Raw genomic sequence first — 14,401 nt, forward strand, 5'->3', positions numbered from 1 at the left:
CGATAAAAGCGCTAAAAGAGACAAACACAGACGACACAATATAGAGCATTTATGCTGTATGAGTGCTCTATGAGTTGACAATGCTCTATGAGTGCTCTATGTTGTGTCGTCTGTGTTTGTCTCTTTTAGCGCTTTTCTCGTCAAGTCGGGGGTTGTTGCACGTCAGGTGTTGGCGCTCCGGAACGACTACAAAGAAATAATTATATGTAGAGGCGTTAATATTCGGTAAACAAAGTGCTAACAGTTCAACATAAAGTGACAACGAAAGTGGTGTTCGCTGAACGTCTGATGTATTAAAACGAAACCGAAACTCACGCTAAGTCGTCGGACAGCTTTCTACTTCCCAGCATGTGACCTAGATGGCAATAGAATCAATGCGCGCGTAGGCCCTTGTGAGGGCAAGAGATGGCGCTTTGTTCCCGAGCTACGCTGGAGCTATGTGAGGTTCCTGCATCGCGCGCTTGCTTGCCTGGGCGCGCACTGGCGCGCTAGAGGCTCTGCAATCTGCGCAGCGAGGTATGCCTGGAGCTGTGCCTTTGCCGGGCAGGGCTCGCGCGGCGCGCCAGTGTTCTGTACGGTTGTGCGTTGCGCGTATCATATCTGGGCACGTGGAAAACTCAGTTCACTTCGTTTGATTGAATGATGTCAGTCGAAGAAAAGCCACCAGCAGTGGGATTCCAACCCACACCCTCTAATTGCCTCCAACTGCCTTCTTCAACTGCTATAATTCATTTGAAGTATGCTGGGCGTTATGAGGATTGTGTTGGGTTTGTGATTTTATGTTTAAATGCTACCTGGAGGACGGAAAAAGTGATGATTGTGATGATCCCCCTCCCCTGCGAAATATTAGTGCGGGAATTTGAAGGTTTAATTGCTCTACAACGTTGCAGTTCACTTCAGTTTAGTGCACGTTTGTTCACACCTTCAGGATGCGAAAGGGTCAGCAGCTGCACATTTACTCTTCTAGAGGTGTGGTTCTACGACTTGCACTGGTGAAACTGAGTCGTATAGAACGTAATCCTCCAATAAATAGCGGGGATTGGTTATATTTATTGCAGTTTCCGCTTTTATGAGCCAGTTCCTAATACGAAAACACCGCACGCGGTTCCATGGGCGTCAACTGCACGTGAGTGGGAGGGAAGCAGAAGGAGCCATGAGACAAGTCATTCTCCCTTGATTTCAAAGACACTGCTTCGGGACTGTCACTCGACGCAAAGGAAAAAAAAAAAACTTTTTCTAGTTTGGTTATCACCAGGTGGTTAGATAGTGCTCACACAACATCGTCGACTTCCGACATTTCAGTGGAGTACCCTTGGCCTTGTCCTCCACAGCCAGTCACCGCTGGTACGGTGAGTTACTATGGTAGAGCTAGTATCAGCAGTCAAACTGATATGAACTAGTATACTAGATCAACACCTGGGGTCATATTCTCGTCAAACTAACCCATTCATTACTTTGTTTGCAAGATATTATTGGTCGTCAAGCGAAGAAAGCATGAAGAATCGTCGCGCGCACGCAGCCAATACACGAGCATTATTTCGGCATGCTGTTCCATTATGCACTTTCCAGCTGACAGGAACTTTATTAGTAATGCCTTTCTTTTCAACAGGAAAGTGCAGCACGCAAATAACCCAGTTCAGATCTGGTGCAGGAGGTGCAAGCGAAAAGAATGCACCTACCGTTGTAGCTGGGCTACCACCTCACGAGAACGCCCTATTTTCACCTGTTCGCAACCGGAAACGGGCACTTTTTAATGAACAACCTGAAGAACCTTTATATTGGTATACTTTAATTGTATGTGTGATGTGCTGATACAAATGTCTTGTGACAGCTGCACAAAGGCACAACGCTGCTGCTGGTTTTTCGGTTTCTTCTTTCCTCCACTTTTCTCACCCTTATGGACCTCTCGAGGGAACCCGATGACTCGCATAATACGTGTAACGTACGTATGACATTTTTAGTGTGGTCATTGGTGGTTCGAGGAAGAGCTCTACATTGGTTTGCTCCGCCATCCATATGTTTGACTTTTGCACTGTCTTCTACGTCTGCAGTGACATAGTCAGGCTTAGGGAAAAGGAAGGACGCAAAGAGCATTGGATCTGCAATGGAATCCTATCCAACCCATACGTCTATGGGTCTTCGAGACACAACTCTCAATTCGAGCTCTCGCTCTTAATTACGTGTGGTTGTAACTTCTGCCTTCCAACAAGTCGTGCATTGATAACTCGTGTCTCCTGCAAAGTTTACGCAATACCCTGTGGCGGCCCGTGAAGGACAGCAATGGCGCACAGCCACCGCAACGCACCAGCACTCAGGTAGTCCTGTTCTATCGAAGAAACATAGAATGAGGTCACAAGTTCAGAGCCTCCCTAGGACATCCCATCGTCATCTAGCAGGACTCATGTAGAAGGGTACCATGCCCTTTACATTTGGTGACCCGAGCGACGAACACCGTTGTCCAGTAGACAATGCCCGCTAGGTCCCTTCACGTGTAGAGAAGACGTGCGATACCTTCCCTGTAAGAAGCGCCAGCTGGTACTTAAGAGCGTAGCGTGTCGTTCCCTCGTGTATCGTCTGCAGGTCATGAGGACGTGATGTATAGTGGCTCGAATAGGTTGGCCACAGCACGGTACTGTGGCCTAATTTGTGTCGGAATTGAGGAGTGATGGTTATGTTCAGCATCAGTCGGCGCAACGGCGAGAAAACGTTGTCGTGAATGAGGCAATTAAAGGACATACAAGGACAAATACAACACACGTCTCACAACGCCCAGTTGCACACTGCCATTGGACGATAGTCGTCGAAGAAAACGCACCGGCAGTGGGATTCGAACTCGCACCCTCTGATTGCCGGAATCACACACGTAACATGAAAAACGGTTAGAAGCAACTTAACTTTTCGGAGCAGCCTTTAGTTGCTCCTAACCGTTTTTCATGTTACGTGTGTGATTCCCTCTTCGCGGGCTCCTTGACAGTGTTTCTTTTTTTCCCCTTTCCGACGTATCCTCTGATTGCCGGTCAGATATTGTTATATAGGAAAATTTATTGACGACAACGGGCACACTAGTTACAGTATGTTCAGATATGCTATCCCACTGCTGGTGCTATCCCACTACCCAGGTATGCTATCCCCCTGCTGGTGCCTTTTCTCATTATTCTCATCATCCTCCAATTCAGGGGAGAAAATATGCTATGGAGACAATACAATATATGCCGCATTCTGCGGCCTCTGTATCATATCCCATGAAGCAGATTTTGAAAGCTGACCGCTAACTGGAATCAAGGAAATGGCTTCTGCAACACTCGTTGGGTCTCCACCATTTTCATAGTACGCTTCAGTTACACTAGATATGGCAGAATATGCAATCCACGACGCCTAAGGATACAAGGCTCCATGGTGGAGTATATAAGAACTGCTACCCTGGTAACATACCTTTCCTTGTTAACCCCAAAATTTCTGAGCCATCCCCAGCCTAAGCTTAAGCAGTACCTCAACAGTGACTTGAACATTATATGCACCGCTGAAAGGAGATCGTTATGCTTCTCACTGGTCCCTGAATCAGTAAGTTCAAACGCTTCCTCTGCAACAAGGTCAATGCTAAGGTGTTCCTTTCGTGCGACATAAGGTGCATCCTGATAAACCAGCAAAAGGCGGCACTGCTGCACACAGGAGCCCTTTCGTGAAGTCCTAAATTCAAGAGGAACTACAGCACGAGAGAGAAGGAACATTATGTCTAATTAACGCTGATCCCTCCTCTCCTCTGCCGCGCCACTCACGGAGGGAGGACACGGCCATAGCAACACGCCGCGCAGAACGCTTCGAGTGGCGCTCACCGACACGGGAGGGCGCCAGCATAGCGCCCGGACGCAGTAGGTCTCGTTCATTCATTCAGAGCAAGTACGGGAAAGAAAGAAAGAGCAAATATGGAGAATGTTCAGCGACTAAAGTTAGCTCTGGATAGCAGACGAAGTGGGTCAGCGCGGGAGGGAGGGAGGGGGGGGGGGGTGTCAGCGCGGCCTAGGGGAAAGCCTACGTGACGAGCCAACTGGGAAGGAATGCCGCCTCCTCCTCCTCGTTGTGCGGCCGATAAGCACCTCTATCAGGAAGCAACATACGCAGCGGCAGAGGAAAAGTACATTGTCCGAATCGCCGGAAAGAATGAACCCTTCCACTCAAGCGCTAACTTACATGCAAACTAAAGGAAAGAAGAAGAAGAAGAAAAAACAACAACAACAATAACAACAAGAAAAGGAAAGAACGCGTGAAATAAGAAATGATAATGCGTTCATGACTTGGCGACTGTACTGGCTTCAGCTGCAAGGACGTTACAGATGACCACTAACATTGCATCACATACGGGTGGAAGTTGTGGTGGCAAAGCACGTGCTCTACCTCCAGCAACCAGCTTCCGTGGCTCAATGGTTAGCGTGCTGGCTATGTCACGTCGAGACTGGGAGGAACCCGGGTTCGAATCTCGGTGCCGGCTGTGCCGTCTGTAGTTTTTCTGGGTTTTCTTCAAACACATCGGCACATTTGCCTTAGAAGTCTGACCAGGACGCACATTCCCCCAGTGCGTAACTCGTGGCGTTGCCCACCTCTGTGAGGCCGTCGACAACGACGAGCCCTTTCGCTATCACCACCTCCTCTACCACCAGTAGGAGCTGCGCACTGAAGGCAGGGTACGGTATGGTAAAAGAATCAAACGTATGTATCGCTTCTCCCCGAAATATAGTTTCGCCTGGTGACAGTCAGTCTTTAATTGTTCTACGTTGGGGTGACAAAGCTACTTATAAATAAAGTTCGTAGAGCTCAAAGACGAAAGGGTTCGTATGGAGGAAAACATGCAAAGTTTGTGTACCCTCTCCGAAATAGTTTCTTGTCTTTGTAGCGTGAGCAGCGACGAAGAAGACAAATGTGACGCCCACGCTTCGCGTTCAGAACACAGTAAGCCTTCATAAACAGCGGTCCCCTACAAATTGATGACCTCGGACGTGATCTTGTGGCGGATCTACGACCCCAGCAGGAAAGACGAGGAGTTACGACACCGCCGCAGTTCAACGTCCTCTGCTTTGCATCTCGAAGACGTCTTCTTAATTTCCCGCGGATACCGTAGCTGTCACCTGTGATGTCTCACCTGGTACCGGATGACCACTCGCTCGGATCAGCCTTCGAAGGACGATCTTCGCCGCCACGCTGCTCCCCTTGGGTTGCTCCCGCTTCGGGTGCAACGCGTCTCGCGGGTGCGGACGCGACGCGTGGTTGTCCGGAGGACCCAGAAAGGGCTGGAACCGGAGATACGGAAGAACAAAAGAAATGTGCTCTGACGCTGTGCCCGAGAGAATTTATTTTGTTCTTCCCTGCCTCCGGTTCCAGCCCTCAGTACGCAACAGCTTGTCTGCGCTCTTTCACTTCTGTCGACCCAGAGACTCGCGGTATACGTTTGGCCGAGAATCCATTCGGATCTGGGCGTGAACGTGCCTCGTCTGCCAATGCACCGAAATAAGCCGCACCACGCACGTGTCTCTTGGAAACTTCCTCCTCTCGGGCCAACGTTTCGAAAACGTTCACGTTGACATCCATGGGCCCACACCTCGCAGCCTCCGCTACATAACTTACCTGCGTTGACTGGTACATCCGCTGGCCGGAAGCAATACCGACAGCACAGCGGAAACAGTAACTTGACTATTTCGTGGCTCTTCGATTGCTCGCTTCGGCGTTTCCAGCAATATGGGACTGGGGCCGGGTCTGTAGTGTGAGCAGCAACGAAGAACACGAATGCCAATGACGTTGCATGGGACGAGCTTCAAAGAACAACTTTATCTTAAGTTGATGAATGCTAGGTCTTGTTTAGGTTTGGGAACGTGAGTTTCATTCGTGAGTACGTTATCGTTGAAGATTAGACCTATATGACCTCACACGAGATAACTAGAAGGTTCTAGGCACTATCGACCACTCGAAAAAGCTCCGCAACTTTGTCTGAGATAGTACAGACCTTACCAGTGAAGCAAGCAGGATGCCTCGGCCAAGCAGGAGGCCATTAGCTGAACGAGGAACACTTTGGAGTTCCACACAGTCTACATGCTTGCGCAACTTTTCAATATTTAAAACACCATGTTCAAAACGTATAACCAACCAAATCAGACGGATGCCATAGATGGGTAACGTCGAAAGAGCCACCGCAAACATTCTTTAGTGCAATAAGGAAGTTTCCCAACCATAGCACCGACACCCATACTGTACATTTCCACGACGGAAACAGCAAAACATTGGATGACTAAACACGGAAGTGATGTCATAATGCCAGTGTGAGATGGAATGCAGGTCGCGCGGGGTTTCCCAGTTGACCTGCATTGTTCATTGGTTTAGTCGTGTTTTGCTGAAAATCACGAATGGTATGTTAGAATTAACCGCCTTCATGTACATGGCCACGACATCAACTGACACCAATGCAGACCTCGAGTTGCGTGTTCAACCGCAGATCATCTCAACAGGGGGTCGGAAGAGGCTATGGCACCACATGAAGACATGGAATCCAACGTGATGCATATTTGCATGGAACGCGTGCTCTCCTCGTTTTTTTCCTTCCGAAAAAACAAGAAGTGCGTGGTCGTCCTGTATTCCGAACTTTATTTGTCGGTAAACGCAGTGCATCGGGTATCCATCCTAGAGTATTACACCATTTTGTTGTAAAGAACAACAGTGTATCGAATTATTTTGTTTTGAACGTGGATGGCGTTCATATACTGCAGCACATCCAGCTTGGTTGTGAGCGAAAGAGAACTGCAGCCAACAATAAACGGGCTAGTCAAATGGTTATCTGAGAATGGTTTTAAGCACACGAAAAAAAAAAAAGAAAGACAGTGGATGTATGTTCATTTCAAAGCTTCGAAATCAAATCATTAACTATAATTGAACCCGGTGCTGCCATTTCTGGAGACAGAAGTGCTGGCAGAAAAGACTTTGAAGTGCGGGGACTTGTCCCCAGCAACACAAAAACGGACAGCGTGGAGTCGAAGCACTTTTTCGAACGCCTTCGAGACGTTGGGGTTTATTTACAATGTATACATTCTTCCCAAGGTCGTGGCATTTCACGGACCTTCATTCCTCGAACCGGGACCGCAGCGAGACCGGGATTGGTCACTTTGCGTCGCTCCCGGTCCTCGGTGCGAGCACAGCAGGGTGTCTCGATGTCCGTCTCAAGTTTATGACAGGGAGCAGAGCGCGACAGGGAAAACACATGCCCTCCTCACACATATTAATAATGGCATTGCCTTATATGACATACATTTTCGTTATCTCCTATTTATGTCCTCCATCTTATTATATGCTCTCAGACTGGCTCAGCGGTCCCACAGAAGAAGCGAACACTGTACATGCATAGCGTGCTTGTCAGCGCTATCATCGCTCCTGGCGGGCGCCTCATATAGCAGGTCGTAATATCTAAAACTCTGCGGTGCTCCTGTGGAGCTTTCCGAGGCTTCACTGCAAACAACTGAAGCCGGTGTCTTCGAAGGCCCACTACAACTTCCAACCGACACTTGGCTCGAAAATTGACGTTTAACGGATCCCTAATTGATTGGGGTAAATACAAAAATACCGTGGCTTGCGCAAGACAACTACGAGCCGGTTTCATTTGTGTGCGATGAACCTTTCTCTTTTTTTAGCTTAGTTCAACTTCGATACCGTGTTGTGCCTGTCTTGCTTCTTCCCTGTCTCGGTTTATGTCTCTCTCATCGTGCACCAGCTCGTCCTTGTCCTTACCCATTTGATAGATTAATTTTCGTGCAACATCCTATTTGCGTGTGGAGGCGGAGTAATTGTGGCATCTGAAGAACATGTGTTGTGGTTTCGCTTTGTGCAACATTTTGTAGCTTGTAGGGTATGAGTCGCAACAGTCACCTCAAAAGCGCTTTTTATTTTATTTTTTGCTTTACGTTTTAGTTAGTGTTAGATACTGCACTTGTTTCTAACGGTACCGAATTCCACATCTTGATGGAAGCAAATCAACTCTTTACAAAAGCTTGCAGATGTGAAAAGTCATTTAAAAAATCCAGGCGCGATGCAGCGCGACGATAAATACAACGTCAGAATTCGTGCTTAAAGGAGGGGGGGCTCCGCACAAAAAATGTGCTGAAATAACAGTGCGACATCAATCCATACCGCATGGTGTTTCAGTGAACACAGTTTCTCATCTCCAAGTGGCACAGTTAATTAGAAAAGCAATATAGTCCTTTGAGTTATTCGGCGCTCCTCCACGGAATGCGCAGTCCAGCAACACTGGGCTTGACGTCACCGGTATTCTTCGCGTGCGCCTTTCTGTAGGTTCTGTTCCACCGGAGGCGAGTATTGCAGACCGAAATTGAGGAAGCAAATGACTCGTCATCCATGTCGCATGAAGCAGTTACCAAACGCCCCCATGTGGGGAATAAGAGCCCTCACGAGACTACCAGTGACGTCACGCAAGGTACAGGAGGTCGGAGAGGCACCCATCTGGAGTTTCGGTTTCGATATAAGCTTCCCAGCTCTTTTGGCAATTACAGTCGTGTTCAACTTGAGAAGGAAGAGAAATCTAGACCGTCAACTATACATACGCCGTTGGAGATAAGGAGACGTATATAGCGTGCCAGGTGAAATACTGCAGCGCCACCATACAGCGTAATGTCACGTGGCCAGTCTTAGCAGCCAATACGGAAGCAGAGTGAGCATGATGGATTACATTATCTCGCGGAGGAGCGAGCAAGACCTCTCTGTGTCCAGCCATCCTATCTACGGCGAAGTAATATTTTGAGGGCAGACGGACTACATTTCTTTTCCTTCTTATGACGAGTCCCCGACTGCCAAACCAACCTTATTTATCATTTCAGAATGATGTTTCGAACTTATTTGCAGACTCTCTATAAGAACTTCCAATTGTCCCGGAGTCTCCCTTTAAACACGCGCCCCTTGTTATTGAAGAGTCAACTTTATGCTGTTCGTCGTCGCCGCACTGAAGAACGATAATGCTCCGAGGGAAACTGCAGTGCGAGAAACCAAATTCCACTGGCGTATCCGTGAGCTTCTCTTCTCCTCTTTCAACGCAGACGACAGCGTTGCCGAATCTAGGAAAATAGGTCGGGGAATTGAGGTCACCTCACCTAGAGATCCAATGTCTTGGCTAAGGTCTATGATCTGCTAAAGAAAAAGAAAAAGCTCGCTTGTTTCTTTTGTTGGCTGATGCCTGCATGGCCACTGGAATATTTGCGTTCTCCTCCTCTCTCTCTCTCTCTGTGTGGGCGCTGCGGGGACTTTCTCCTCGAGAGACGATCGGCTTTGCTTTCCACTCTTCGCGTTTCCGTTGTTTTCCCTTTTGTCTCTGTCATTTATTGCATTCCTGAGATTGCGGGCATCATTAAAGGTTTCGTTTCTTACTGCGGCGTGCTTCACGGTTGTAGGGCGTGCGGTACACACTGTGGTCCTGGTGTCTTCAAGTGTTTACGGAGACCCTAGTGACTACCGGTCTGCTCCAGGAGCTTTATTGGTATACTATTTTCTTCAATGATGTTCGGCGTTTCCTTTTGCCTTCTGTACATTTAATCCTCCTTTGGTTCTGCATTACGCAGTCAGCCGAGGACACCATAATTGCCCCTCTGTCCCTCTCTCCTTCCTTCTGTCCTCTCTCCATTTGGTCCACGTCTGTACGCCGCACATAGCTACAGTTGCTTTGCGATGCTAACATGGAACTAAACAAACATATTAATTGTTCCGTGAATGACTTGTACTTAGCTCATTTCGCTTGATTCTTATATCATCTAATGTTACTCATGTAACGGGGTAGGTTACACTGCTCCCCATCGGTGAAACACCCCAAGTCAGTCATTTGTTGTTGTTGTTGTTGTTGTTGTTATATCACACGTGACGCGAGTTCGAATCCGAGCACAGGCTGTGCTGTCAGAGTGTTTTCCTGAGCCTTCCCTGAGGAGTTCTAAGGCACATTTTCCATCGGGGTCGTCCAAGGGCAAGCACAAGGCCATCATACGAAGCAGGAAAACAGCTTGGTATCAACACATCCACCACCAATACCGACAGCACTGCCCCGCCGCCGCCTTTAGGTAGATGCGTTTTCATCGGCTTAGTTTCAAGCGTTAATACTACTCGCTGGGCATGCCCAGAACACATCTCATGCCGTTGCAATTACTGCAAATTTTACTAATTGACTAACGAACTAAATAACAACTGCAAAAACCCTGTAATTTGGTGACCTCAGTTTTTCGCCAATCACACACAAAGGGCATATTCGCGGCCACTAAATTTCGCGAAATGCTAATATTCGTCCCTTGTCTGAATTTCCCCTAATCTTATTACCGGCTCCCGTGGCTTACGGTGGCTATACGATGATGGCATTCTACTCCGAGACTGGGAGGTGACCCGGGTTTGAATCTTGGCGAGGGCTGTGCTTTCTGGGTCTTTTCACTGGGTTTCCTCAGTCACCTTAAAACAAGTGTCGACACAGTTTCCTGTGCCGACACCTGAGAAAGCTGGTGAAGTCGGCCTGTGAAGTCGGCCCAGGACGCAGTATTCCCCCCGATCAACATGTCGGCAGGCAGATCGCTCCGAAATAGCATACCTCCACCACCGCCTAATCCTATTGAATTAAAGTTACATTTCACCTGCTCGTGCTGCAATAGAATAGAAGTAGAAAGAAAGAGATGGAAATGTAGATTTCCTGGTGCGATCAGCTGTTCCATAACGCTTGATGTGCTCGTGCTGCAAAGTAGTTCTAATTACCAACGAAGCGCAGAAATTAAGGTAGCGACGACAACGTAGTTCCTCAATGCGAATTAGTTCTCGACATTTTTGCGTGCCCTCAAAATACGCGAATTTTTCAGATGGCGAAAATTAGGGTCCCGCGAACGTTACGGGTTTTACACAAGTGAAATTTTCTTGGCCGAGAAGAAAATATATGAATGACGCAAGCGCGTCATCAAATGTTCCAACGCTGCGTGCAGACGTTGCAATGTCTCACCGAGATTTCACGACTGAGTCAGTGGTTCTGGGGGCTGTTCGCGATCATTCACGACGTTCCCCGGGCCATTGGTGGAACGTGTCACACCTGATGTCTTTCCACGAAAGAAGCTGATAGAATTGATTGTAGCGTATATAGTTTCTGTCCCAGATTAATTTCCGCCGTAGCTGCACTTCCTTATGAAAGCACCCACTTTCATTATCATCGAAATCGATTCGCAACGGCGGATAGAATCATGCAGTATCACTCATCCCCCATGTTCCAAAGGATCTGACCAAAACGAGAGAGAATACTGCATGCGACGCTGATGTTTTTGGTCTTTCCCCTCCATATCAGTTGGAATATGATGTAACAAGCTCACGTAACGGAGCGCTTCTTTGAGAAATGTTTCTGTTGTGGGATAGGTAATAGGAAAAACAGAGTATGTGAAACACTCATTGTAGTCACTTGAGTGCGTGACAGGACGTAAAGGGAAAGAGGCAATAGTGGCAATAGTTGAAACTTGAAATCAGCAGGTAGTGTTGCTTGGAAGGACAGTCGGAGGTCTTAATACGCCGCGAGGTGACAACCTTCATATGCCCTGGACATTCCTGGGTGTTGACTCCGATACCATCTCGACGCGTAATAGACCTCTACGCGAGAAACGTCATCATCATGACGTTGGTAGACAGACTGAAACCGAAACAAATCGGAAGGGGAGGGCTGGGTTCCACGAATTGGCACTTGTTCGCTGTCTCCTATTGAAAGAAAATTAGGACCGTAATCCTCTCAAGGCCGTGGCTTTCGGGCACGACCTTGTTCGTCTCTAGCTTGGGCAAATACTGCTACTGGCATACTTCCAACGTTGAGTGTACAGTGGAGACCCTCGCGCTGCTTTTTGTTGCTAGGAGAGAGAAGCCGCCCCTCGATGACGTCACCTGCTCTCAGAGATTCCGAAACTATGCGGTTTCACGAAAATGCGTGGAAGCGCGTTATGGTTCACTGAGGGCATCTATATTTTCTGTTCAGTTTTTTTTAGGGAGGTTCTTTCATATTACAATAAAATAAATCTTTTTCTTTCACTCTGTAGTGGCACTCTAGGTGAATTTGATTGGATCCGTACGCCGCATCGTTGATCGTGTCTTTTTAACAGCGAAACAAGCGCGCACGCACACACGCACACGTCACAATATTGCCACACGTACGTTTCCACAGGAAGTGAGAACGTGAGATGCGACGAGAACATCAAGCTCGAAATAATATCTGTGTCGCATAAGTGTGACGAAAACCGCGCAACGGGACATGGGCGATGCACACAAGGAAGTGACACTTGGATCACACATGGTGAGGCTGCAATCAGAATTCCACGAACGTGTGTAACGCTACTCAAGTTGCGACTTTCGAAAGCCGGTCACAGACGACTTCGTCACTTCCGGATGTTTTTGTTTGTTTGTGTGTTCCCGTGTTAGCGCCGCGAAGCAACTGTGGGCAGCGTACAGATGTGGACAGATGGGGAGAGGACAGCAGGAAGGAGTGGGGGAAATGAGGGTTAGTATGCGTCCTGGGCCGACTTCAGGGGGAATGTGCCGACGTTCGTCCGGAAAGTCTTCGCAAAACCCAGGGAAAGCCTCAGACAGCACAGCCGGTGGTAGGACTCGAACCCACCACCTTGGGCTACTAGCAACATGCGCGACGCCTTAACCCGCTCGGCCAAGCCGATGGCACTTCCGGATGTGATTGCGGACTCGCTCACACCTCGGGGACCACGTATATTGAAGAGTAGACCACACCTCGCAGAGGCGAAAGCATGTTTTTCACATATGGTAATTTTGCAGTGAGTGACAAGGCGGAGTTCGTCTTCCGCGTTGCATTTTAAGTCTTACAGGAACTTCGTTGGTGAACGGGGGAGTATAAAATATATGCTACATGGGGTGGATGCAAGCGTACTAGTTCCTGGGACGTGTAGGCAAAAAATGCGCAGAAAAAAGACCTGATGCTCATCCACGCATATAGCCTCCGTGAAACGGGTTGGGTGCTGCAATGTATGATATTGTTGCCGTGCGGGATCCCTGTAATGTTGGACGAAAACAGGGGAGATCGGGATCAAACTCAACTCCAACAGTAGAACCACGCTCCATGAGGGGGGGGGGGGGGTGACTTAGGGATTCGAGCGGTCTGCCTGCTTAGACTGATTGACGTGGGCACGTTGCTCGGGGGAAGGGATTAAAGGGGGCAGGGGAAAGCTCACACGTCTGGTTCTACAGTTTCCTGCACTACAGCCGACCGTGAGTGTCCATTGCCCTGAGAAAGTTCAGCAGGGCTTTCTGCATGGATTTGCGGCGCTGGAGGTTGCCGCGTGGATGGACGATTTCCTCAGTCTGGAGCTCTGCTATATTCCAGGGTGCTGCGCTGCTTTATGGAGTCCCCGTCTGGCGTCGGACGCCGCCAAGGCGGTGAACCAGAACCGGAGGGACACCCAATAATGGTCTGTCCAGCCACGTCTGCGGTTGTACCAGTTGAACCTCCCAATAGTCCGAAATGCGAGCAGAGTAATAGCGATCGAATATGTAAAAGTGACGTCATTATCAATCGGCGAATGAAATTTTGTTGTTAATGGACATAACATGCATCACACACTCCGAAATTTCAGTTAGGTAATAAAGGGATGTCGTTTGGGACTATTCCCGTGGTGCGATCCATGGCACGTTACGTTAAGATTCAGGGGCGTTACATAAGGTGACGTGGCTGTCACAATAACCAAAGAATACCATTTGCGACCAGATATGCGAGAGCCGTGGTGATTAGCAATCAATGTATCATTTTTCTGGGCCAGAAATAGCAGTTTATGGCATTCGAAATATTTTTCGTTGTTCGGTGTAGAGTTCAAATACATCATCCACGTTCTTTGAATTCGACTCATTTCTCTGTGCACAGATCAATGTCCCTGCAACCTACAAAGATTCCGAAGTGTGTCGACAATGGTCTCGCTTTAGCAGCACTGAACTCATGTTGTGCGTTTTGTCTTTGTGCACTTGGATTTTGTGGTTATGAGGACTTCATGTCATGTCATACAAAGAATTTGAATGTTGTATCATTATTCACCCATTACCCCATCACCTCACCATTTCATCTTATACTCTGCCCGGTGTACCCCTGGGGTAGCTGGACCACAAATAAAGTGGCAGATTTCCACGTTCATCATCACCACCACATGCAGTGGGTGATAAGATTCCCCTCACCTTCATTAACCCCGACAAAACATCCGCATCGTTATCAATCCTCCATCTTCGTCTTATCAATAAATCTGTCGTTTCGAACCGCCACGCATCCGTATAGAAACCGCCGAACTGTGCCAATGGCAAGCGATACTGGTCCAGCTGTTGCTGCTGACAACGGAACTTCCCCAGTACAGGACCGTCT

At 48.3% G+C, this 14,401-nt stretch overlaps 1 protein-coding gene across 3 annotated transcripts in view; it reads right to left on the minus strand.

Annotated features, from left to right (window-relative positions):
* Positions 1-14,401, minus strand: part of LOC135368804 (protein qui-1-like) — a 336,239-nt gene that overhangs the window by 237,765 nt on the left and 84,073 nt on the right. The window contains exon 1 of one of the 3 annotated variants that reach the window (XM_064602320.1): positions 5,135-5,329. The exons of the other annotated variants lie outside the window; for them this stretch is intronic. The gene's annotated coding sequence lies outside the window, so the exon portion shown is untranslated. Of the gene's footprint in view, positions 1-5,134; positions 5,330-14,401 lie in introns of those variants that run through there. 3 annotated transcript variants of the gene reach the window in all.

The sequence above is a fragment of the Ornithodoros turicata genome, chromosome 9 (genome assembly GCF_037126465.1).
Source record: "Ornithodoros turicata isolate Travis chromosome 9, ASM3712646v1, whole genome shotgun sequence".
NCBI lineage: Eukaryota > Metazoa > Arthropoda > Arachnida > Ixodida > Argasidae > Ornithodoros > Ornithodoros turicata.